Raw genomic sequence first — 27643 nt, 5'->3', positions numbered from 1 at the left:
CATCCATGAGGATTAAATCTGACCTGCAAGCCCTGTTCAACCATTTGACCAACAGAAACCAGATTCTTGGTGATATTCGGGACATGAAATACATCGGACAGGTATTTCTTTTTCCCATCCTGCATAGACAAGGGAATTTTTCCAATCTGCACAATAGGATGTGCAGTATCATCACCAGTCTCCACAAATCCTGGTTTTTCCATTTTCCTTGCATCCTCCATCCATTCTGCATGACCTGTCATGTGGTTTGATGCACCTGAGTCAACATACCATACATCATTGCTTTCTTCTGCACTTGTCACAGAATTGTTCATGTGCTGTACCATGAACAAATGCTCATTTCTGTCATCGCCCTGTCTACTAGAAGATGCATAATTTCCTTGTTGCAGTTTTCCATTCATGATGTCATTCTGCTTTTTATAGCAGTCTTTAGCCATATGACCCATTTTACCACAGTAGTAGCATTCAACATTACTGTTTGCATTTTGACCTCTTTGCCATCCACCACGACCTCTTTGGCTCCCCCTGCCTCTAGAGTTACCACGTCCTCCTCCATAGGACTGGTTTTCTTGAGTTTGCTGCATATTTTGATTTCTACCACGGCCTCCAAATCGGCCTCCTCTACCTCTGCCTCTACCTCTTCCAGCATTTGAGTAGAAGACAGCTTCTTTTGAAGTTCCTCCTGAAGAAGATGCACCACCATTTCTCTGTTCCTCAGAAATTAGAAGAGCAATCAACTCCTCAAAATCAGGAAATCTTTCACGAACTGAAATGGATGTCCGAAACTGTGCATAATCCTTTCCTAGACCATTCAAGGTCACAGAAACTAAATCATCATCTTCCACTGGTGACCCAATGGAAGCAAGTGCATCTGCAATCTTTTTCACCTTCATGTGGTAGTCGTTGATGCTCATATTTTCTCTTTGCACATTGTGCAACTCTTGCTTGAGCTGCATTTTCCTGGCTTGCGTATTTGTGCTATACATCTTTGACAGAGTATCCCATGCCTCCTTTGGCGTACTTGCATCCTGAATATGCACAATCATAGAGTCTGAAATGCTGATAGACAGCCAATACATAACTTTCCTGGCTCTCTCATGCCATGCTTTAAATGCCTGCATTTGCTGTTGATTGGGAACATCAGGAAGAACTGGTTCTTCTTCATTTCCTGCAACAAATTCCCAATATCCTTTTCCCATAAGGAAATTCGTCATTCTAAACTTCCATGCTTGGAAGTTGTTCTTGTCAAGCTTTTCAGTGACAATCTGTGAAAGAGAATCAGATGCCATTACAGAAGACTGCAAAAAATTCTGTCACTGCAAAAACCACAGCTTCACCCTCACAAGGGAAAATCTGCAAAACTGGCGAAAGTGGTATTTAACCACACAGTCACTTCCTAGTGACGATTTTGCATCAACAGGCAACAGGGATGATTCTGTAACTCCCAATGTCTCTGCGCACAAGCATACGATGCAATTTCTACAGAACCTTTTCACCGACCTGTAGAACAGTGGCTGCACAGCATAAAACTGGGCCTTTTCCTGAGTGCGTGCAGAAAACTTCCGCCTCCAAAACAGGCCCCGAAATGGCCTCAAATAAAAAAAACAGGGTCGCCAAGAGCTAAAGCTCTTACCCGCAGCATATACTGCCCTCTTGCTTCACCGCGAAGGGCGTCTCAACCTGAGACAATGCACTCCTGCACTTTCCGGCTGTGCTACCTGCAGAGATCTGCTCCCAAAACAGAAAATGAAAGCAACACTGCTCCTCTTACCAGAACACCGCGAGCTTGGCTTGCTTTCTTGAGCTCCTTACCACGAACAAGGCTCTGATACCATGTCAAGATTGTGGGAGAGAAGGAAGGAGTCTCGCTTGAAGCTTTCTTGCTTGCACAATGGGGGAAGACACACAAGGGTGGAGGCTGAAAACAGTTTTCCTCTTCTTAGTTGTGTAAGCCAAAAGAACTCAAGTACAAAGAAATAGAAGAACCCTAGATATGGGTCTCAAACCAAACTCAACTAACTAAGGTGGCATACTAACTGAGCCACGAACTAGAGTAGATAAGGATAGCTATCATGTAGCTATTATTCAGGGGCGGTGTACCAACCGCATCTGCAACTGACAAGTCGGTGACATAAATACACAACGGTTACCCTGGCGTATCACGAGTGGAGCTCGATATCTCAACAAATTTGGTAACTATTCAAGACATACATTTACATGGGAACGAAATGTGTTTAATAGCACACTTGATTTGGTGCATTCTAGTGTATGGGAACCCTCTATGACGCCTTCTATTGAATGCTATAATTATTATGTGATCTTTATTAATAATCATAGCAAGAAAGTGTGAATGTACTTCATGAAATAAAAAATTGAAGTATTTGAAAACTTTAAGCAATTTACTTGATGAGGAACTTGATGTGAATGCACTCTATCTGAAAAGAAAAACCTAACCTTAGATTATCTCTAGTTTGTTTTGATTGAATGACTATAGTACCTCCAAAGTTTCTATATCATAGATGCTTCATACCCCTGCTAATAGTTCTAGTACCATGTAATCATAGAAACACTCATGTATCATAGAAACACTCATGTATCTTATGATTACATGATACTAGAACTATTAGCAGGGGTATGAAGCATCTTACCCAAGACCTCCACTCTCACTTCCACTTCACTCTCCAACTACTCAAGAAATTAGGGAAGATGGCATTAGGGGAGTTTTGAGGTCTCGAAAATGCCCTATAAGCAATCCTAGAGAGAGAAAATATTTTAGAAAATACATTTATTTTTTAGATTTTTAAAAACTTTTATATTTTGGTAAGTAAATATATAAAAAATTGTTAATAAGTCATTGTCGTGATATTCTCGTGGTCACATCAAACCTAGAAATCTAGGCTGCCATAAAGGTGACAAAGATTGTCATAATGAATATCTTACTCATCCTCATTAAAGTGAAAACTAACATTTAATTTCAATTTTATTTTACATTTGATTACTTCCCTCCATTCTCACTCTCTTCTTTCTTTCCCATCCTTACTAGTTTCTTCTTCATTTTCCTTCTTGTTTTTATTTCGCATACTTTTTCAATCCAATATTCTAATCACATCTTAGCTATGGATTAGTCATCCAATCATCTCTGTAGCTCTAGTAAAAGGCCTCTCTATCATCTTCATATTGAGTTGGATGTCCTCAAATTGGAGAACCATCTTTTATCAAAACATAACAACAAGTTACTACAGAAGCTAGAAGGCTATCAACAGGGGATTCATTTGTTGCAGAAATACATCAAATATTATCAACGAAAGAAAACTATTTTAGGACTTCGAAATAGACAAAAGACCCTTAGAAATATTGAGAGTCTCAGAAGAGGAGGGGGTGGTTGTAGTAAAAGAATCCACGCAGCAAGGTACATTTTTTTCCACTTTAAAAATATGAAATATGACCGTTTATAATTAATTATATTGATTTGTGATGTTGCTTTTGTTTAGATCTCTTCTTCAACCGAATGGAAGTGAAAGAGATTCTTTGAAAGCATCTCAGTTTTATTATCATCTTCTTCCTTCAGTAGTTTCAAAAGATATTTTGGAGAAGAAGAAATTTAAAAAGGCAAAGAAACAATGATTGGAGAGTCATTTATAAATGATTGTTCCTTGGGTACTGAGTTAGTGCAAAAGACACCAAATAATATTGGTATCAACAATCAAGATGCTTATATACAACTTTTCCAACTTTTACAGTCAAATATGAAGCAAGGAAAAGTACGTAATTGTATACTTCCAAGGCCATTTATGATTAGAACTATTAAATAGAGAGTGAATAACAAAGTAATGGAGATTCTGGGTGAGCCTTTCCATATCAAGGATAGCTTCAAGGGCAAGAAAAATGGAGTTGTATTCAATGAATTTAGCAATATTTTCATTAACTTACCCACCCTACAATGCTTATTGAATAGATTTTATAACTTGTCACTAGAAGAAGCACAAGGAGTGGCTAGATTTGTAGTTAAACTTAATGAAAGTGAGATTCTAAAATGTACAAAACTAGAGAGGGTCTCTATAACCTTGATGAATAGAGCACTTTCATCATATCATTATAATCACTCAATGTCATTTAGTATTTAATCATAACACAACATCTGGTGGCTAGGAGCATTCGAAGTAGATATAGAGGATTTTGATATATTGTATTGGGTTTTTCATCGAATGCCAATACCTTATGTTATTAAGAGACAACAAGCAAGAGAAGAGCTATTTGTTGAAGGATTTGGGAACTATAAGATTGAGTGGCACATAGCTAGTGACTTAAAGACACTTAAATGTATGTACAATGTATCAAAAGGAGCCAACTCTAGATCTCCTTACCTATATTGCATGTTCCCAGCCATAGAGTTGAACTCAAGCAATCGGAATAAAGCTCCCTCTAGGCACAACAAGGATCCACAGTTTAAGCTAGTCCCAGATATTCCTTTAGTAAACGTGCATATTTGTACACTTCATACACTTTGTAGGATAATTGAAAAGCTTGTTCATCCTTTTATAGGATTTGCATGGAAGTTGAAGCCATTATCAACTGGAATAGATACTATAATAAAGATTGAAAAATTCATGCTATAATAAAGATTGAAAAAGTCTTACCTGTAATTGGTTTGCATGGTGGTAATGTTGTTATTGAACCAGATCTTCAAAAGTCTAAGGATGGCAATTGTGACCCCAAAAAGCCATCTATTGGTGGAGTGAAGGCTAGAAGGTTTCTAGACTTTCATGGAAGACTTGGTAAGATAAACTCTAGGAATGGTGGCTCAACTATTAGATACAATCAGTGAAAGTGCTTACATAATGCAATTAAGGATCATGCTGATAATGGATAAGCTCAGAATAGAAAAGCCAATGTTTGGGAAACACTAGACAAAGTATTCTTTTATTGTGATAAAACAGAGTGGAATGATGATGATCTCAAAGACTTCAAAAACCAATTGAACCTTTTTAAAAAGTCAATGAAAAAAGCTTGAGATAAGCAACACTTCACTCACTATATGGTAAGAAGTTTGTATATGCATGTCTTTTCATTGTCTGACTCATATAGGGTTTTCTAATTGAATTTTTTTATTTGTTAACTGTGTAGTATATTTTATACAACCATGCTCCATATTTTATCAAGAAATATGGATCTCTATCTATTTGGTCAACCCAAGGTATGGAAAAATCACGTTATCAAGCAAGAACAAAATACTTTAGACACACAAGACATGAAGGTGGAAGATACAAAGCAAACAATTTATTAGAGGTATTTCAATGGTTCTACAAACAAGTTTGGCAGAAATTAAAGCTCAAAGACGCAACCACATTATGTAATACATCATCTTTTGCAAGGACTATATCCAATGTTACCCAAAGAAGAAAAGAGGGATATTTAACTCTTGTGCAAAGCAAAGATATTCAAAATGGTTGCAAACTAGACAAAGAAATGAAAAAATATGGGTTTCAAGAAACCCTTAACATGTTTTAGTCTGACTCTGTTGCAGAAGAGTCTTTAGTCTCAGGGAATTCATTAGGTCCTCTAAAGAAATCTTTTGTTTTATCCCACTAGATGAGACCTCCACATTTCAAGAAATCTTGTTTCCTATAGCCTGGAAGAAGCTTCAAATTTTTGCCATCTCCTACATGGGAGAGCAAATAAGAGGCAAGAACTCCAAAGTATCTTGCCCTAGATCCACTGTATCCAGACATGAAGTCAAAAACTCTTACAACTTCTTCCTTCTCCACCAAAATTATCTTGTCTAAACCTCTATTGAATGCTTGGGATCCATTCACCTTGGAGATAGCTTTCAAAGCCACTATTGGTAAGCTTAGAGAGCTTGAAAACCTGCTTTGATACATTGCAACTGTTTGATTATTTAAGCTTCTAATATAATGACTAAGGCCTTGACTTTTTCCAAGCTTCAATGGCCTTGAGCCCTTGGCTCTTCCAAGAAAGTTGTCTATATCTTCAATTTCTATATGCACAATAAACCACAATAATATAAGATGTCAGTAGATAAATATCCAAAAATATTTGTCTATAATGTATAGCATACTCTAATATAAATCACAATGGATATCTTAGAGTTATCTTTCATACCTTAGGGTTTTCATCTTCTTCAAGAAGACTATCATCATATAGATTTATTGAACTTTTTGGTTTCTCCTCTAATGGAGACTTTAGTTTCTCTTCATACCTCATGTTATCAATACCAAGTCTATGTTGAATTTTCAAGTACTATTCCTTTGTAGTAGGTATCCCCCCCTTTTCATATTCCATGATGTGATTAATACAAGAATATAAGGCTACAGAGCTACCTTGAAAATTCTCTCCCTCAACATCAAGAATTGCTAGCAATTCCTCTTCATAACCTATAAAATTATTATCATTTTGACCCCATGCAATGAGGATTACCAAGCAGTAATCTTCTCTAAGATAAAAAAGGTGTTGAATATCATTTAGCAATACATATCTCTTTTTGTTAATGAGATAATTGGAAAATGTTGAGACACATTCAAGAGGATATGTTTCAATCTCTGCACTCAACTGTATCTCCTTTTCTTCCACTTTTGTAATGTTCTCACTTTTAAACAAAGCAACATCAAATCCCTACACTAACTAGTTCTCAATATCCTCCTGAAATATTTCACCCATCTCTTCAACTTCTTTGTCTTTGCATGCAATATTCTCCATCTTCTTCTCTTGTATTATATCTGAAGAACAACTATCCATATATTGAAGATATACAAGAAATCCAACATCCTTCTGTATAAGAAGACATTGATTCTGATGAAAAGGGAAATCTACCTTCCACTTTTTGAATTCTTCATCAATAAGACTAAAGCTTGTTTGCAAAGTTGTTCTAGCAGCATTGGAAGCTTCCATTACATTGCTATAATGGACAAATCCCTCAATCTCTAGGCCTTCCACACGTCTATCATAAAAATCCCTAAAATCCTTCAATTTATCTTCAAGATCCTTCAAAAGCTCTTGAAAATCAAAGTGAATATTGAGCATATCTTTGATGTAAATAAATCTAGATCAATTTCCAATTGCATGAAGAAAATCAAACAGCTTTTTATCACAGGTATCCTCCAAATCCTCCTCCTCCATTCCCTCTAAAGACAACTTCCTTTTAGTCATAATGATTACTCACAAAACCAAATACAGAAAACAAAAAATTAAAATTAAGGGCATAATATGTAAATCCACATTTTCTCATATCTAGTAGATTAAAGAAAGATTACTAAAAAAAAGTAGTCAAAACATATAAGGCACTGCTTTTGTATTTTGACAACTTTAACGTAAGAAATACAATATGAATAAAATGAGTTTATACTTTATGTAGCAGAGAAAGCATGAAATTCCAAGTCTCATCAATCAAACTTTGTTTAATATTCAGGACTCATGAAATGCGAAAATAATGATCTAGACCGCCTCACAGTTCGCCTCACAGTTCACAAAATCACGTTTCACACGTCACTTTGACCAAAAAACTTGACGAATTCATGTTTTATACATCCAAAAATTTTGAACAAAACAATGCATCAAGAACATCAAAACCCCATCGTTTAACATGTGCACTAGACCAATATTGATAGAAAAACAAAGTAAAATCCATATAGAATTTCTAAGTTCCTGATATATCTTTCTCCTCTTAAACCAACTAACATCTTCAATGCCTTGAAATTCAGGATTGCACAGAAAATTATTAAGAAAAGTGTGATACATGATATTTGCAGGCCTTACTCCTGAGAATAAATGGTTTTTTGTAAGAATATGCTTGGTTTGGCTTGTGATGCTTACAAGATAAATAACTCGTCGAAGACAAGACAAGATACGTGAAAGAAATAGTAACTAAAACCCGACCCTAAGTGTTCATATATATATATGCCAACAATCACCACACGTTTTTTCAAAAAGTACATTGTACTAATTTGGAGGAGGTGCGCTTAAAATAAAAAAGAAAATGCTGAGAACTTAAAAAGTGGAGCCATAAAAAGTGCTATCATGTAGAAAAATAAATGACACGTGGCACGAATTTCCAAGTAAAAATGGTCTGTAATTGCATGTGTGAAATTAACTACACATTACAATAGCTACACGTGTAAACTAACATCCTTATAAACCCAATTTCTAAACCACAAAAGAGTTTTTTCAAAGACAAAGCTCTCTCTATACTCAACCACACCAACACAACGCTAATTTGATCGCAGTGTAAAATTATTCTTCAGCACAAGGCTACTAATGAAGGTTTCATCACCTAGCATACGCATCGAACCCTCGAAAATGTAAGTTTTTTTATAAAATATGAGTCAGCTCTAAATCACTTGACAACTCCTACCAAATGATCCTAAAAAATGCCAAACATATGAAACGTGATTAGCCATGGCTCTTCACATCAACAAGAGCTATTTTACATTTCATACATCGCTTAAAGGACAAGTTTCTCTTTGATCGAATATGTATTAAACGCGAGATTGTATTGGTTTCTCTTGTCCATGTGAGGCCTCCTTGCTTTTCATATGCCTTAGGCATGCATTGTTTCTCTTGTGACATGTGAAACATGATGAGCGTTAGGTTCTTTTGTCTATGTGAGGTATCCTCATGTTTCATATGACTTAGGTATGCATTGTTTCTCTTGTGACATATGAAACACAATTGGGTGTTAGGTTCTCTTGTCCAAAAGGCCTCCTCATGTTTCATACATCTTGTGCATTGTTTTATTGAAATTGGATTTAGACTATGTGATTAGTGTTTGCTTGCTACTTAGTGATTGTAGATGAAATGATATGAGAGATTTGGGGATCTTTCCTAATTTGGTTGTGTTATTTGTTTTTTTAGATGTTTCAAATGGCTAGAACTAAGGCCATTGCAAGGAAGCAGAATGTTGATCCTAGAGGTCTTGCTTCAAAGATCCATCAGTCCTCCAAGCCTTCCAAACTTACAAGGAAATCAAAGCCAAGAAGAAGGTTCTCACAGCATGTTAGGTGCCTAAAGGAGATTATAAGTGCAATGAAGGCTCTGAATAATAAAGCTGTCTTTTCATAGGATTGTCATAGAAATATTTGACAAGCATAGTCTTGAAAGTTTTAGATGGACTAGGGTAGCTCTCAACTATATTTAAGAGGCTACATAAGATTTTTTGATTGATTTTTTCCAAGATTCTTATATCTGTGTTGCTCATGCACATAGGCTTACACTTATGGATAAAGACATGATAATTCCCAGGAGATTGAGATACAGGTTTTCAAAGGTCCTTGAGCCAGTCCCTCTTTCTGATATGAAAGCTTTCAATATTTTAAATGTGCCTCCATATAGAAAGAAGAAAAATGATCCAAGTCTGAAGGTTGAAGATGTTACACATGAAAAGGATACATGACAACATGAGAAAGAGGAAAAGGCCGCAGAAGAGAAAGCAGATAAATGGAGGGAGTATAAAAGAAATAAGGAAGAAGAAAAGGAAGCATAACAACTCCCATCTTTTAAAGAGGAGTTATCTACCATTCTTCAAAGGGCTGGCCCTAAGGGCTTCAATGTTTGTTGCTTTTTACCTGGTGATATTAACAAAAGATCTGATATGCTGTTCAAATTCTCAAGAATAAAGTGAGAGAAGTAAATGACTCGATTTTTCTTGCTTGGATGAGGTATAGTATACAAAAAAAAAAACTTACCATATTTTTCTAGCAATAGACTTTCATGTTGATGCTTACTATCTCCATTCCTTTGCTAGATGTGTAACGCATGAGCTTCCCTTTTATATACAACAAAATATTGAGATTATTGATCCATCTATCTCATACTATATGAGGAGTGAGCTTGATGCAAGTGCATTTGACCATTGGTTCAATTCAATTGACTTTGAATCTTTGGAGCTTATTCTGATTCCATGCAATGAAAAGTAAGTAATTTAATATTTTGTTAGATTTTGTGAGATCTTGATTTACTAGATTATTAAAATATTTTTATTTTCAATTCTCATTGGAGCCTAATTGGAATAGACTGCGTGGAGAGGCAATGTTTCCTCATCAATTCTATAAAAGGAAGCCATGAAAATGCAAAGTTGTAAGTTATATAATCTAGAGTCTCCTTGATATTTTTGTTGCAGGTACTCTAAATATTTTTATCATTCTTTTGTAATAACTCTAATTTATTTATTTTTGTACAGAGTTATAAAAGATTGATTGAAGTGCTAGAGAAAAGGCCTCCCATGCCTTCCAACTTACTTGCAACAATGCAATATAAACAAGTTGTGGTAAGGTCTTGATTAATATGGTTAGAACATACTAAGAAAATATATTCTAAAAACTACCATAAACAAGTTTTATAGTTTTACTTTATATTGTTGGTTGTAGTTGATAGTTACTATTGTGGTTGGAGAGTAATTGTAAATGCCAAAATATTGGTTCAGTTTATATTGTCGATTGTAGTAGTTACTCTTGTGGTGGCTGGAGAGTAATTGTAAATGCCAAAAGATTGGTTCTGAATGATGATAAACTTATAAACTTATGTGAAATCCATTGATGATAATAATATAGTCCATTGTAAAAAATAATAATGAACTAAAACTATTTTCTTACAAATTTATAACAGTTTACAAGGCATTGCTATACAAGTGAGCATGTTTGGTATATAAGAGCAAAGCTCATGAAGAACATAATGGTCAATTGTATACAACCAATAATAATGGACAATAGTGGGGGCTTGGACATTGAAGGAGAGGAGGTGCATGTAACTACAGCAAGTGAAGCTATGCCTTCAACACCCAAGGCAACCAAAGCATCAAAGATATGCAAAATGACTACTAGAAAGGATGTCCCTTCTCCTAAGAAAAGTTCTCAAAAAAAGTAGCTTTGCCTCAAATTATAAGCCCTTGTGTATAAGTCATGGAGATGACTGATAAAAATTTGTACATATATTTTATATTGATTATAAAGATATATTTTCTTCAATATCATTGCATTGTATATTCTTCTCTCTCCTTGTTGATATTTGTAAAAAATATATGTTACAAATATTTATTAATCAAAAAGTGAAATCAGATATACACCTAAGTGGATATAATATGATACAGAAACTTACTTGTTTGTTATTAAGTTGGAACACAAATGAGTATGGTAGTTCAATATCTTCATTCTGTAAATCCATCCTCACTTGATGTAGTATACATGATGATCTAACCTTTAGGATTTCAATAATGTCCTATTGTACCAAACATCAAGATCCACTATAGGATCTTTGCTAAAATTATCAAGATTTTGGTCTAAAGCAGCCAAACTATCACCAACATAATGCCATCTACTATAATAAAAGCTAAGGATGAAATTTTTGAGTAGCAATCATACATTTACAAGCTATAGAGTCTTGATATATCTTACATATATATTTTTCTTATGTCCTAGTGTCCCATTCCTCATCAACAAATTATATAACATGATCATATGTTGGTCTCTTCACTGAAAGCATAGTCTTTGATTTTCTTATATCAACATTAGAAAAGAAGTCAACAATTATATTAATAGGCATGAACAAAGTAACTTTGCTTAGCCTACTTGAGATACTAGGTTTTAATGCTCTTTGTATCTCACAAAATATTTTACATCTATAGCCCTCACTAGTAACTGGACTTGGCAAAGGCCACTCAAAGCTTGAAAAAGTGGACAAAGGAAGGGGGATATTGATCCCCATTGGCTACTCTGCATGGGGACAATATAAGAATGGTCATATAAAAATATTCCATTCTTTGCAAGCTCTGTCTTCTTTCTACCTTTGTACATCTCTTCTCTAATCAAGCCATGCATCACATCAATCACATCAACAATAGACTTGACCAGTTGCCATTCCTCAAGATTAGAGGGATAGACATCTACAAGACAAATGAACAAACGTTATAATGGAAAACCTTAAACTAAGTTCAAGAAAAGAAAGACTTTAAGAATCAAATCCTTACAATTTGGTTTATGCATTGGAAGATTTAAACTTCTAGGTTCCAAATATAGCTCTCTATGCATAAACACATGTTGCACCAGAACCTCTTTTATGCTATTCTTATTTACTCCAAGCTTGAAATCTCAAATTCTACCATTCCAAGTAGAGATGAATGAGCTCTCATATATTCGCCTTTTCCCACATTTTGCATGTTGCATGCTAATCCAACTGCCTTTGTTAATGATGTAGAAATCCATCTTCCATCTTTTTGGAATGAGTTAAACACTGATATCGATGTGATTTGGGAGCTTGGATGCCTTGTTGTTGAAGGTCAAATTTCTGTATCCATATCACAGAGAGAGAGAGAGAGAGAGAGAGAGAGAGAGAGAGAGAGAGAGAGAGAGAGAGAGAGAGAGAGAGAGAGAGAGAGAGAGAGAGAGAGAGAGAGAGGACTAAGCTATCACAAGAAAGGAGGGAAAAACACAAGAGGGATAAAAGAAAGGAGGGAAAAAAATAAGTGCCAAGCTCTTTATTAATTTGAATTTAGATTAAACATGTCATTATCATTAATCCAAACATATCATTAAATAAAAGCGGTGGGGACTATATATTATTAATGCAAAGAATGTCATAATCATGAAAATAAGAGGCTAAAAATAGATATTGATAATACAATGTCGTAATATTATTATATATATATCTTTTTGTAAAATGATTTTTGGTATTTTTAAAAATAGAACTTCTATTACAGAGGCTCTACTCCTATTGGTCTAAAGCACTCCCTCTCTATCTCCTAAAAGGTATTTTCAAGACCTCAAAACTCTCCTAATGATCCCCACTGGATAGTTGTGCATAAACACATCATTTAGAAAAAATTATTATGGACCAAGGAAGAGAAAGCTTGATATTTCCTTAGAAGCTAACTGTGGGAGCTTTCGTTCAACCGCCAAGACCCACGGACTGCTTATTGTTTCAAGTGTTCCAAGCCGAGTACTAATGGCTACCTCTCACATGGCCGACGCGCCATCGATCCTACGAGTGTAGTGAGCTTACCTTGATGCCGATATGAGTTGCCTTCTCTCTCTCTCACTCCGTTAGCTCCATGATCCTAGATGCTAGCTCAAGCATCCTCAAGCCTCCTCCATTTCCAAGCTCCATCCACCATAGCCGCGCGCAAGAGAAGAAAAGAGAAGAGAAGAGGAGAGGAGAGGAGAGGAGATGGTGAAGAGCTTCACCCTCTTGATCCCTCACTCCCACTCACTCACTCCCTCACACTCTCACACTCCCTCTCTCAAGAGCATACACAAGCAAGAAGAGGAGAAGAAGAGAAGAGCTCTTGTTGGGCACACACGAAAGAATGAGCTTCCATTCACTTTTTGAACTTTATATACACAAACCCTAAAACCCCGTGGGCACCCATCCCTTTTTACATGACCGGCCATTGTGGCAAGGTCCCTTTTTCTAATTCCCTCTTTTTGCTTCATGCCCTAGGCCTATATTTGACTATTCTTTTACAAGTGGCACAAGAGGGAGCCTGGAGCTCTTTTACAAGAGTTTTTGGTGTTTTTGAGGTGCCTTTTATTTAAAACTATGCTTTTGGCCCCGTCTTAGCTTTAGAGGCCGCCTGCATGTCTTTGCTCCTTTTCCATCTTCTTTTCGCTTTTTCATTCATCCTTCCACTTTCTCGGCTTGGGGTTAACATTACCCCCCTCCGAGACGGGTGCCAGTCCCATGGCACTCTTGTCGACTGTTGGTGTTTAAGAGGCAATTGGTGAAGCAGTCGTGTGAGGGCAGGGCAACATGTAAACTCGGGTGCTCGTGAAAGCATGGTAGTAAGGTAGGTTGGAGAAGTCAAATGGATAGCAAGTGGTTAACGGGAGCCTCCAAAGTCAGTGGTTGGTTGTCTTGGTGATGCTTGGAAGGACAAGGTGCGATGCTCTACCTAAGGAGGGGGGTGTCTATCTTATTGTGTAGTGCATTGTGTCCATGCTGGTGGAATGGGGAGTTGAGTCTAACCACAGGGTAGCCTAGGTGATATCCCACACTTGGGGGCCCCATTTGTGCCAAAGGTACAGTGCGAGTAGCTTAGGGTGACAGGTCTAACCATAGGTGAGTGGACCTCCCTAGGTATAACCTGCCCTTGATGGGCCCTAAGTGTGAAGTAAGGGAGCAAAAGAGCTAGGGGGTTAGAAGTGGAGCCGACCGATTTAAGCCACCGGGCACGCCTAACTTGAGGACCCCTAGGTGCAGTGATTGTGCTTTATGTGGGGCTAACTGCTTGTATAAGTGAGTTGTTTCGGTTATTCCATGTGTAACGTTCCGCTTGCTCTTCCTTGGTTTTTTTCTGTATTACACTAGTAGAACGACAGCCTGTACCTAATCTTCCTTGTTTGATTGAGGTGGAGAAGGGGGTCGGATGGATTTGCTCAAAAATTGATGGCTTTGCATGTACCCTTTGAGGTTCATGCAGACGTGGAGGGAGGTGGTGGAGAGGAAGGGATGGTTGCACCTAGTAAATTGGTTTTCATTCATATCCTCTAGGAGAGCTAGGCAAAAGGAGAGAAGAAGGCTAGCTCTCATCATTAAACGCAACATGGGGCAGCTGTCAATGGAGTTAGGGTCAAAAAAGAGGGGAGGCAAGCCACGCTCTTATGGGGTTGGGTCCTGCTTGAGTAGTAGCTTAAGTAGCCTAAGATAATTACAGGTGGTTACAAAGGCTAGATCGGGGCATGAAGAGAAGTTCGCGAGAAAGTGCGTCATGGAATCATTTAGGCTTCTCGAGTCAAAAAGAAGGGCATGCTCGAAGGAGGTGGCACTGGAGTTTTAGATGATGGGGAAATCATAACGCCCATAGAGGGTGGCAACAAAATCCACACCTACCCTACGAGGATACACCATGAATGTGGGGTCGTTCCTCTCATAGGTTAGGGTATTGCAAAATGCCATCTAAGCGAGCATGCTAATATCGCATACTCGCCTCCTCCATAGGGGTTGGCAGTTGTAGCCCTGTACAGTATGTGGTATTTCGAACACCTTGTCTTGCCAAAACTCTGCTTCCTCTGTGCCCCACAGAGTAGGGGTCTTCTCTCTTTCTTCCAGCCATTTTTGTCCCAGTCGGCTGCTAGTCGCGATCATCTCCTCCATTACCTTAATCAGTAGGACCCTCCGCAGGCTATTAGGCATGAGGAAGCTGAAGGTGAAAGGGTCCTTTTCATTTTCTTACCAAATCACCAGCTCCGCGTGGAATCCAGTAGGGAGGTCATCGGGGCACGGTGGGAGGGGTGTGGATGGCCACACAACTGGTTTGGCTCTTAATTGCCTCCTAGTTTCTTCAACTAATTTTATCAGTCTCTCCCTTAGCGCGGTTTGTTTTTTCGAGGGTGGATCAATCTGTTGATGTTCTTGAACATGCGGTGAGGGGGGTAGTGGGATTATCTCTTCGTTGGTTCTCCTCACAACAAATTCAAGGTCAGCCTCCTCCCCCTTTCGGTCTTCTAGTTATGCTCCTTCCTCAAAGCCCAGTGCGTCCAATTCCTGGGGGGTTAGGCTGGCCAGTAGTAGGTACTTTCGTTGCTCTTCTAAGCTCAGCCAAACCTCCACAGGTTGGGGTGGCATCTGTAGCCCCGCATGCAAAGCCCTGCATACGATGCTCAGTTTTTTTTGCACCACCTCCAATGACTCCTTTCCCTCTGGCCGGGTCGTGTCTAGTAATGTGTTGAGGAAGGCCTATTGCTGGGCACTGAAGGCTGTCTGGGCGGTGTCTGCTTTACTTTCTACAAGGATTTTTTCTTTCTCCACCAAAGCGAGGCGCCATGCTAGTGTCTTCACCCGTTTCTCATTTTGCACGGCCCATTCCTTTGCTCTTTTGTTCATTCCTTCCATTCTCTCCCCCTGCTTCTGTGCTAGAGTTATGAGCTTCTACTCTTGGGTTTTGAGTTCTCTACTCATATTCTCGTGCTCTTTCCTTCCTAAGTGCAGTTGATCGGTCATAGACTCGATCTCCTTTTGATGCTGCTCCCTCTCTTGCTTTCTCTCCTCCTCTTTGGCATTTAGTTCCTCCATCATTTGCTCGATGATGGCGGTTTTCGCCTCCAATTCCCCATGTTGCATCAAGAGGAGCTTGTATTCCCGCTGCATCTGCACCAATTCTTGATTTTCATCCTGGAGCCGCTATTTGTAGCTTTCTTCCATGTCTTCCTTGGCCTTTAATTCTTGCTTGAGGTCAAAGATCTATCATTGTTGCATGGCTATTGTGCGGGTTTTCTCAAGCTGGAAGGCAACTACTGACTCCTTTTCCGCCACCAACTCAGCCATAGCCATCCTCTTTTTCTCCTTCGCCCTCTCCAATTGTTGGGAGAGAAACTCGGTGACGATCTCATCGTAACTGGCTGGTGGCATCATTGTTGTGTGGGTTCCTGTCTCGACTCAACATCTACGGCGCGGCTAGTCTCTTTTGCCCCGTGGCCATGGTTTCTATGCTCTTTCCCTAGGCCATTTCTTTACTGATAAAATATTGCATCCAGGCCATGAAGTTGGAAACCTCCATGCTAGTGGGGATGCTAGGGGTGAGGATGGCTAGTTTGGTGGAGGGTGCCATGAGGGTGGGGATAGGATGGAGGAGGGCCTTGCCTTTGCCTTCCAGGACAGCGGGCGGCACGACTTCTGGTACCTACGTGCTAGAGCTAGGTCCTTCTTCCCTCAGCTGGCTCCAGGCTCTCGGATCATCAGCCCTGCACTGCTGCTCAATGGACCGGTGTGTGGCTTCGGCCAAGTCCTCTTCCTCCTTCCTTCATAGTTCCTCTTCTTCCTCTGCAGCTCTTCTTTGCCTTTCTTTTTCAGCTTTCCTGTACTCTTCCTCCAGTTTCTCCTTTTCTTCCTACTCTTCTCTTTTTCTCTTCTCAGCCTCCTGTTTTGACGCATTTTTAGCCCTCTTGACTTGTTATTTTGTTTCTTCTTCTTCGTGTTTCTTCTTCTTCTCCCTCTCCTTGGCCTCCTTGAGGAATTGTCTTTTTGCATTTTCCAAATCCTCTTTCCTCTTCTTGCGGCCTTCATCCGGCTTCTTTTTCTTCTACGCTGTCTTCTTCTTGGGTTCCTTGACCTGCTCTTTGCTTGATTTCTCTTCTTGCCCTTGCCCTTCCTTATCAGTCTCGGTCTTGTCGCTGGACCTCTCTTGGTCCTGATGAGGGGGTGACCTGTCGGGCATTTCTCCTTCCCCTTCTTCTGCATCCTGCGTCTCTTTCACTGCCTCCTAGATGAGCGCACTCAAAATGCTTCCATAGGCAATGAACGAGGCCTTGGATGAGGCCTTCTTTCTTTCTGTGGCCCTAGAAGCTAGAGACTCTCCTCCTGCGAGTGTGCTTCCTAAATCCAGTGCTTTAGCCGTCTGGTCGATAGTTTTGCGCACATAGCCATTCCAGTCATCTTCATGCAGGGTGTGAGCCGCTACGTTCTCCAGCACAGGCACACTGATTCGGTGCACCAAGGCGTTGTAGTGTTGGCTAGAGAAGAGCGCGTGTACTATTTTTTCCTGCAATCTGGTTTCTGGGATGTCCTAGATGTTGATGCCGTCATTTGTCATCACATCCTCATTTCTCATCTTCAGCATGGCGTACACATCCCAATTCTGCTTCTTCTCTATTTTTGGCTCTAGTCCCAACGCCTTCTCCACCAAGGCAGGGGTTAAGCGAACTTGAACCTGTTTGGCATTTTGTCCCCTTCCTATTATGATGGTGCCGCACTCATTGTCGGGGTCATAAGACCTAAGAAACTCCACACACTTTGTGTGGTCAAGTTCTTGCGCAAAATTTTCAAGGTACTTGGTAAAGTTGCATTTTTCAACGACTCTCCTAGCCGCTTCCTCCTTGGCCACCAAACCTTCTACGTTGTGAATGGTTCGGAACTTTAGCTGGTTGTAGGCGCGGCTCTCTAGAGTGATTCTATACTGCGCTCTTTCCTCTTCTGTGAATGGAAGTCGGTGGGCACGGTCTTGCTGCAACATCTTTTGTTCCTATCATAAACCCCAGTTTCCATTAGTGCTTTCAAATTAACAATTCACAAGAAAAGTCATAGACTAAAAAGGAAAGACTCTATGTATTTAGTGAATGAAAGCATTAAAATCCTATCCAATGTGGAGTCTTCACTTCTAGCTTTAACTTTTTGCCCTTTATTTCAAAGTTCTCTTAACATTTTCTTACGTTGCTTGTTGTCTACGTGATTATGCGTTTTGCTTGATTTTCATTGGTTTTAATTGATCTCTTGATTCACCTCACTCCCCTTCCCTTCCCAGCTTGAAAAGAATCCTTACTAGGATTGAAGATTTTGGAGGTTGAGGACCTTCAACAATGGGTCTTAGGAGTCACCGGCGTAGGAACCAAGTGTAAAAATTGGGGTTGTACTCTAATTGAGCTGTGCAATCGAGATCAAAAGGGCGAGTGCCAACGTGTGTTATGTAAGTGAGAACATCTATTAGGAAGTCATCGAAGGCACCGCGTCTAGCAATGTGTAGCTCCTCCTCAGTCAGTAGGCGATCGAGGTAAGGGTGTCCCTTGATGTGCTCTTCCAGGGGGCGGTCGCGCGAAGAGTGGTTAACACTCTATACAAGGTTGGTGCGATATAAGTGGGGTCGTACTCCGCTGTTTTGATTGCGCGGCGCTGCTCCGCATTGGTCATGACTCAGCATCCCTCTACTTCCCATTGCAACCTAAGAGTATACCAGTGCCACAAGAATGGGGATTCAGTCCCAGCAAGCTGGGATAATTCGGCAATTTCTTGGTCAATGATGGCAGAAGTGGTTTGATGATCGTATGACGTTATGAGGCGTTGTTTGAGGGCTTGCTGTTTAAAGACCTCCCTGTTAAGCAATACAGCAATGAAGTTTGCTGCCTTTGCGAATGCAAGTTCAAACGTCTCCCAAGAACAAGGCATCATGCGAATTTTGGTTGCAAAAGGCTTGGGCAACAAGCCTAAGTCCAAGCGGTCATAGCTCAGAGCTAGCTCTCTGAAGCTGGCATCGAGCCGTCTAATGCAATCAACCACATCATCCCTTGTATCTTCGGCTAGATCTAAGGTCAGTGTAAAAAATGATTTCCGCTCGTAGGAGGGTTTAAGACGTGTTGGTGGGTGGTTGGGGTTTGATAGTACTAGAGCCTTTGACAGTGGATAGTTGTGGTTGTGAGTGTGCCTTAGGTTGTGGTTGGGCTTCTTGGCTTAGGGCTGGGGAAGCAGCAGCTACTTCTGATGGATTGCTGCCTTCAGAGTGGATCATTGTAGTCGGATGGACTCTTGTGGGTGAAGGATCATGCGACGATGTCTGTCGTTTGGGCCGGTAGGCTTGTTCGACTCTCTCGGGCATATGTGTGGATGGGCTTGATGGATGTGGGCTTGGGGAGCACTGCGGCTTATGGTTTTGAGGTTTGATGCGGCCAGGGGTGATCAGGCTTGGTGGTAGCATACGAGTGGTGGTCTTGGCCATGTGGGCTTTAGGGATCCATAACCAGGCATTCCTCTCATAGTAGCCTTGCACGTGCAGGAGGACTTTAGTGACCCACCTTCGCCTGATCATGCATTGATTTCTGTAACTACACCTTGGTGTCCTAGGTTTAGAGCTTTAGGTCTTATGAGGTCGTGTGCGACGACTCCTAGGCGGCGGTTGCAGCTGTTTAGGCCTCCATTGGAAAATAGGCTGTTGAGCCTTAGCTTTTATTACCACGAGCAGTGGTTCTGTGGGTGGTGGCCGAGCACTACCCTTCTCCTTAGATTCGGATGCTAATAGTTCTATTGGTGGCCATGCAAATTGTTCCATCGTGCAATGCTTGCTAAAAGGTGTATCAATGCAAATGTTACCTATGGCGAGGTGAATGAGTTGCAACTCATAATCGACGTGGCAACGAGTTTGCTTTTTGAAGGTTCACCCTAGCAGCTCCGTGCCTGCGTCCTTGGTGTTTGGCAGCACGTAGAAGATCATTGGCATAGTTTCAGTCTCGATAGAAATGGCAGCCCTGCACTTACCGAGGAGTGCATAGGAGCGGCTTCCATATGGATTTAATTTGGCGTTAGTGGGTTGTAGTGGCAATTTTCCAAGTTGGGTCCAATGATCATGAGTCAAGACATTGAAGTCTGCTCCCTCGTCAATTAAGGCATTGAAGACGCATGTTCGCTTGGCAGTGACTGTGATGTGCAGGTATGCAGGTTCCATGATTTCCTCATCCTCATCATCGATTTCAGTGATGGTGGCTACTCAGACGTTGACTGGTGGTTCCAACATTGGTGGTTCATGCAAAGGATGTGTGGGGGGATAGTATTTCTTGACACGGCTACCATTGAAGAAGCCTATTCCTTCGTCGGCTAGAGTCTCGAGCTCGAAGTTGCCTGTTTAGCGGATCGCACGGACTCTGAAAGGTCCAAGACCCCAAAACTTCATTTTTTTCTTGTGCCTCTTAACTGAGTATAGGAGCACAAGGTCGCCTTGTTTGAAGTCGTGTTGCTTGACATGCTTGTCGAACCAGCTCTTGGGTCGTGCCTTCTCACATATGAGTGCATGAGTGGCTAGAAGACAAGTCTCCAATAGGCGTTCGAGCTCTACTAGGCATTGCATCCATGCCTCCTTTCCTTCCCATCGCTCCTGAAGTGCAATTCGTAGGCTAGGCACGAAGAATTCTATGGGGAGAATTGCTTCGGTTCCGTAGGTCAACCTAAAGGGGATCTATCCAACGGCTATTTTGTAAGCTATACGGTAAGCCCACAAGGCCACCATCAGCTTATTATCCCAGTCTCTGCGTGAGGCTGAGACTACCTTGGTTAGGACAGTGACAAGAATCTTATTTGTGGATTCTGCCTGGCTGTTTGCTTGAAGGTAGTATGGAGAGGATTTTTGATGGATAATTATGAAGGTGGATAGGAGATGAGTTATCACTTCATTGATGAAGTGTGTCCCATGGTCACTGACTAGTTCGATGGGGCATCCGAATCATGAGATCACCTGCTCCCACAAGAACTTGGCAGTCGTTCGAGCATTGTTCTTTCAGGTTGCTCTCACCTTTGCCCACTTTGTTAGGTAGTCTATGGCCACAATGATGTATTTGGCCTGAGAATACTATACAGCGGGGTTGATGGGTCCCATGAAGTCGATTTTCCATTTTTCGAAGGGTTGTCGTGCAATGATTGGGGTCAACTCCATTTGATCCTTGCAAATCAGGACCTTTGTCTGTTGACATTCATCAAAATGCTTAACAAATCGTGCGGCATCACGAAACAACATTGGCCACCATAGTTGAGACTGCAACACCTTGCGGGCCATTGTGTCTTCGCTAAAGTGTCCACCAGCAATCCCACTATGTGCCTCCGAGAGCGCGTCGTGCATCTCATGTTTGCACATGCATCTACACAGTAATCCATCTTGTCCTAAGCGATATAGCTGGGCTGTTATCAACTGGTAGGGTTGGATTTTGAGAATAAGTCGCCTCAGTCTTGCTTTCTTTATTGGTCATTCAGGCAGTCTGTGCTCAAGCACTTGGACTATGTCATCTGCCCAATATGGCATTAGATCGGCCTTGAATAAATCCCTCTCGCTGGAGAGGTTAAAGAGATGGGCGTTTGGCAATTCATCGGTAATGCCTTCTCCAATGAATTCTCCTGTGGGGATGCGTGACATATGATCAGCCATGTAGTGTTGTTTTCCCTTTCACACAACCACGGAGAAGTCAAACTCCAAAAGAACAAGGAGCCACCGAGCTATGCATCCTGTAGCACAAGGTTTGTTCACTAGGTATAGCAAGGCTTGATGGTCTACAAAGAAGGTAAAGGGTGTAGCCAATAGATAATGCCAAAACTTCTTCACAGTAAACACAATGGCCAAGCCCTCTCTTTCCATCGTCGAGTAATTCATTTCCATCTCCATGAGTTGTCTGCTATCTAGCAAAGCTCACTAGATAATCTAGGTTGTGCTCGCCAAGTTGGCACAACACTGCCCCCACAGCAATTTTAGAAGCATCGATATGCACGTGGAAAGTTATGATCTAATCTAGGGCTCGTAGAATTGGTGCTGTGGTTAGAACCCTCTTCAACTCTTCATATGCTCGTTGGCATGCTTCATTCCATTCAAAGCCAATCAGCAACTTGTATAAAGGTCTAGCTATCAATGCGTAATTCAACACAAACCGTCAATATTATCCCTTATGGCCTAAGAAGCATTGAACTCCCTTGTAGGTGGTTGGGGGTGGAAGGTCGACAATAGCCCTGACCTTTGAGAAGTTAGTGGAAATGCCGTTCTTCGACAGCACATGGCCGAGGATGCATCCATGCTTCACCGAAAACTGGCATTTCAAGGGGTTCAAGGAGAGACGATATAGGCAACACCAGTCAAAGACTGCTTGGAGTTTGTTCAAGTGTTCCATCCAGGTCGAGTGAACGCAGAGGTCATCGACAAAGACTTCTAACTCCTTGCGAAGCATGTCTTTAAATATGGTGCACATGAGATGTTGAAAGGTGGCAGGGGCATTAGTCAACCCGAAAGGCATGACTATGTACGCAAAGATGCCCCACTCGGTGGCAAAGGCAGTCTTATGCCTGTCGGTAGGATGTACTTGCACCTAATTGTATCATGAGAAGCCGTCCAGAAAACTGTAGGCCTCCTTGCGTGCCACTCTTTCAAGCATGTGCTCGATGTATGGCAATGGATAATTATCCCTTTTAATAGCAACGTTCACCTTCTTATAATTGACACACACTCTAATTTTTCCATTTTTCTTCATCATAATGGCTATGGGTGATACCCAATCCATGTGCTCAATTTCGTAAATAAATCCTGCTTTCATCAACTTATCAATCTCTTCCTTGATAGCATGAGCATGCTTAGGATTCATTGGGTACGGTCGCTGCTTCACCGACGCTGCGTCTGGTGTCATGGGTATATTATGAGTCACTACACTCACATCTACCCCTTTAAGCTCTTCGAAGGACCATGCGAATATGTCTACATACTCTCACAAGAGAGCGACAAGACTCACTTCCTCTTCCTCAGCCAAGTCATCGGCAATGAAGACTGGTCTGGGTGTCTCCCCTTCCCGGGCTAAGTTCACCTCTTTTTCCATGGCTGGTCCCTCGATTGGTTCGTTCGTTTGCCCTTGCCATTCGGCACCCATCAAGATCATTACCCTATCTCCTTTCTTGAATTTTCATAAATCATTTAGGAAGGTCCCGTGGTTTTCGTTGTTCGTTTGTTCAGGTGTCCCTGGGTTGGTTCGCCCTTCCTTGCTTCAATCGTCTGCGCCTCAGGTGGACAGGTAAGTCCCCGGTTGTGCGTCGAGTCTTGGGCGGCCTAGGTATTCTAGGTCACTATCCAAGCTCACCACCGAACTCACCGTCTTTGCTAGAAGAGGGGGTCTCCCCTGGTGGTCGCAGTTCAGATGGTGATTCTACCCTAAGCACTGGTGTCGCTCCTGGTTAAGCTAGGCTTGCTTGCTCAAGGTCTATGGCTCCTACGTGTTCTAACCAGGAGCAATCACAATTTATGTGCATGAGTCCTCGCTCTGTCTTGTAGGCACTTCTTTTTTGTGGCGTGGAATCCGCCTGTATTTGTTCTATTTCATGTCCCTCCGTGTCGTATTCTACCAAGTCCATCTCACCCTCACTTCCATCACTGAAGGGTTGGCAGTCTTCATACTCATCGTCAAAGTCCTCTGCGCCAAACTGTTCATCGTCTCATAGGGCTTGGTACATCTCTTGTCGTCAATCCAGGACTATAGCCCGATTGTACATAAGGTTCAAGTCATGCACCCTGGTCCATTGCCACTTGGATTCGCCTAAGAGATCTTGGAGTGGTTCGAAGTTTGCTGTTGAATTGTCAGCCAGCTTGTCTGTTAAGTATTCCAGGACCTCCTGGAGTTCTCTCTTGTTGCCTAGCACTTGGAAGGTGACGGGCTTAGGTCTCCCAAGAAGGGTTCCTTCCATCATGCACACTGGTATAGAGGGCGTGCCGTCGGACGTGCCCATCATCTTGATGGCTTGCTCATGCGCCTCTTGATCTGAGAATGGCAGGTTGACTATAGCAAGGACATGCATCCAATCCCACTCATCCTCTGGGCATGGGATATACTTGGTCAAGGGCCCATAAGTCTTTTTGACCTAACTGTCACCCTTGAGCATCGAGGAGATGGCATCCAAGTTGATTGGTGAGGTCTTCCAAGTGTCCATCTCTACCCTTACAGCTTCATCCTATTGCCTAAGAATATCAAGCCGTTACCCCAATCTTCAATAACTCTGGCATTGCGCATCCAGGGCCGGCCTAACAGGACATTGTAGTCCACCCCCTTCATGAATATAAAGTCGACAAAGAACTGGACACCTGTGATTTTCACTGGCCAGTTTTTAAGTACCCCGAATGGCCTCAACCTCATGTCGTTTGCTAATGTGACATTAAACCAAGTGGTCTCAACAGGTGGGTTTCCCCAGGTCTGCAGTATTGCGTGGCTTAGCACAGTAACCCCAAATCCCGTGTCTATGATCCCCTTTCTTGTTGTGTCTCCTAAGGCTAGGACTGGTAACACTGCATGCGTCTTGGTGCCTTCCCAGAAGGCATTAACATGCAAGGATTTTGGCACAGAGTGTAGTGTTAGACTCGGTATTTGTGTTTCTGCGTCCTGATCCTGCAGATCCACGGCCTGTTCTCGTGATTCCTCAACCCACTGCTTGAGGTTTTTCCATAGGGTGGGATCCTGCTTAAGCAGGTCTCCTAGGCTTAACATCACTAGGGTGGTTACTAGCGTGGTAAGGAGGCTGTCAGCTGCTCGTCCCTCTCCTACATCGGATTGTCATGGCCAATGGCCATGACTGATTTGTGGGCCTGCAACATCAAGGCTTGCCCTAAGGGGTACTATCTACGGTACGGTTGCATCTCTTGACTTTGGTCAAGGGGGTGAGACTGTCGTGTTTATGCTGATGAGATCCTTGCTCTTGTCCTCTAGGATGGGCTCAACATCCCTTAAGTGCTCGTGGGCCTCTTTTACCCAGTCCTTCACTTTCTCTATGGCCTCGAGTTGACGCTTCGGATGCGGGTACTCCCCTACCTTGGCACTTCCCTTTTCGACCATCTTGGGGGCTGAAGTTTCCGTCTCTACGTCCTCGACTTTCTTTCCAACAGGCAGAGTTGTAGCACTCTCAGCTTTCAGTGAGATCTTAGCCTTCGGCCTCCTCTTCCTTCGCCTACGACTCTTCTTCCCCATCGAGGCTGCATCGAGGTTGCTAGGTCCTGGTAGTGATATGCTGGCCTGCTTTGTCTAGGCACGGGTCATGACCCGCAAAACGGGATGGGTGTGGCCTCCCCATCAAGGTTCTCGACACCAAACAGCCCCAATGGGACAGATGGTACTTCGACTGAATTTGCAAAAGGTTTCTACTTTGGGCAATAGATGAAGAGATGGGTGATTCCACACTCAACACACCTTAGATCAGGTTTGTCTCTATTCTACTGCTCCCTCTGGGGGCAACGTGATGAGACATGGCCTGGGTGACCACAAGTCCAACAGATGATTGGATCCTACGTCTGCCCTCCTAGGCCTCTACCTCATCCTCTCCCTAACGCCATCACTGGTACTGGTCAATAGTCCATAAGGACGGTGTTGCGGTCATCGTCGTGAGAGACATAAGGGTATAAGTAAGTCTCTTCCTCATTTGGCTCTTCCACGTAGTGGACTGGAGCGTCACTCGGTGGATGGGTCACATAGGGACTAGGTGGCCTAGGTATACCTGTAGGATTTATGTCCATCCTGGGGACAACCAACTTAATGTCGTTAGTAGGCGCAGGAAGGGCCAATGGGGCTCCCCTTCCGAAAAGTGGTTGGAGTATGTTTGCTAGGTAAGGCTGACCATATGGTTAGGAGTACGGAAGTCTCCTGGGCAATCTACAGTGCATAATGTCGTGACCGAACCTGCCGCAGTTAGCACAAGGTCTCAATCGAGGGTCTTGACACTCGTTCGGTAAATGATTTCTGCCACAGTACACACATTGGACGTGTGTCCACGTTGATCGTCTCCATAGGTCTTGCAGCTTGACTATCTCCATCTTGACATCAGCCAAGTCGTGGTTCGTCTCAGTGGCCTTCCCCTTATCGTGGGATGATGGGGCTGGTCGCTCACCAGAGATTGATGCTCTTTCCAAACCTCACGAGATGGTTTCTTCTGAGTTGGAGCTCCTAGAACTCCTCTCTTTCAGTTGATCATCAACTCTGATAGCTTCCTCAAAAACCCTAGTTAGCATGTCTCGCTGCAAGCTCGAGTTGGCTGCCAAAGTCTTATACAGTTCCTCGTTTCTAATTTCACTGATGAACACAGTTGAAACTGCTCTTTCGGTCGGTCGTTCACCTATAGGGATTCTCTTGAAGAGGCACCTTGCATGGGTTACGTAATCGCGAATATCCTCCTTCTCTTTTTGCTTGACATTCATCAGTCATACTAGCAGATTGTCGGAGTATCCAGGCTCGGCAAATCTCTTAATGAAGAGATTCTTGAGGTTATTGAAGTTTTTGCTCTACGGCATCTAAGCTTGTATACCAAGTCCTGCCCTTGTCACCTAAGTAGAGCCCGAATGCTTGAGAACGTTGAGTCAGGTCGCTGAGGCCGTTGGCTTCGTAGACTTGCTCGAACTGCTCTACAAATTTGTATGGGTCGTCGTGGGGTTGGTACTTATCGAGCTGCTGTGCGATTATTGGGATTTTAGACTGGCTCTTAGAGCCTTGGGTTGCTCCTAATCCTGCCAGCAGTGAGGTCGCCAATGCAGCAGCACTTTGCTCTGCTGCAGTGTTGTCTAACAATCGCTTCATAAGAAGTTCACTCAGCGTTAAGTCTCCTTCTAGGGCTCTCTCATGATCCATTCGGTTTCTGCCGACTAAGTTTAGCACTCAATGTACCTCATGCAACTCCATGCTTTGCCTTTGACTCCTCGCCTGCTGCTCTCTATTGTATGCAGCTATGCCTTGCAGCACCTTATGGGCTAGCTTCCTCTCTTATCTAAGTCTGGAATGATAGCTTCTGCTGTCCGACCGTGGTGCTCATACCAGGCGTGTGCATTGTAGCTGCTGACAAGTTGCTGAATAGCCTTTGGGAAGACACCCAAGTCGAGTTCTTCGTTAGACCTCCGGTCCGAGCTTTCCTCTGCCATAGTCGACTTCTCGTGCTTCGCTAAGCTATTGATCAGGTTGAGTGGGTTTGTCAAATCCCCTTCATTTGCGCCGCTTGCTTAGTTCTACTTTGTGTGTTGATGGTTTGTCTCTGTCTATGGGTTCTCTCCTATTCATGGGTTCCTTGAGTGGCTTATTTGAGTGTGTTACTTGACTTATTAAATACAATCCTCAAGTTATCTCCACTCTGTGCATGTGTTCTTTCTAGTGCACTTGTGTTTCAATCAGGCTTTCAGTTTTTCTTAAGTGCACTTCAAGTGCGGAAATTCAAGGTGAGTGCAGCAAACAACCTCTAAGCGCCTCATGCACCCTCGAGCTTGATAGGCTTTGTAAATCAATTCTCTGGTCATCTAGATGGGATCTAGGGCCTTTAATTACGTTGCCTTGACATTTTTGGGCTCGATCAGGGTTTTATGGCTCAACGGGTTGCCTCTAGGTCTCTGGGTTTCTAAGTATCGCAACAGCCCACTCAAACTATTAAGCGGCTATGCCTTACAATTTTGTCTACTCGGTGCGTCAGAATC

Source organism: Lygodium microphyllum, chromosome 10, assembly GCF_053477565.2.
Source record: "Lygodium microphyllum isolate KBCC chromosome 10, Lygodium_microphyllum_v1.1.10, whole genome shotgun sequence".
Classification (NCBI taxonomy): Eukaryota; Viridiplantae; Streptophyta; class Polypodiopsida; order Schizaeales; family Lygodiaceae; genus Lygodium; species Lygodium microphyllum.
This window is presented reverse-complemented; position numbering follows the sequence as displayed.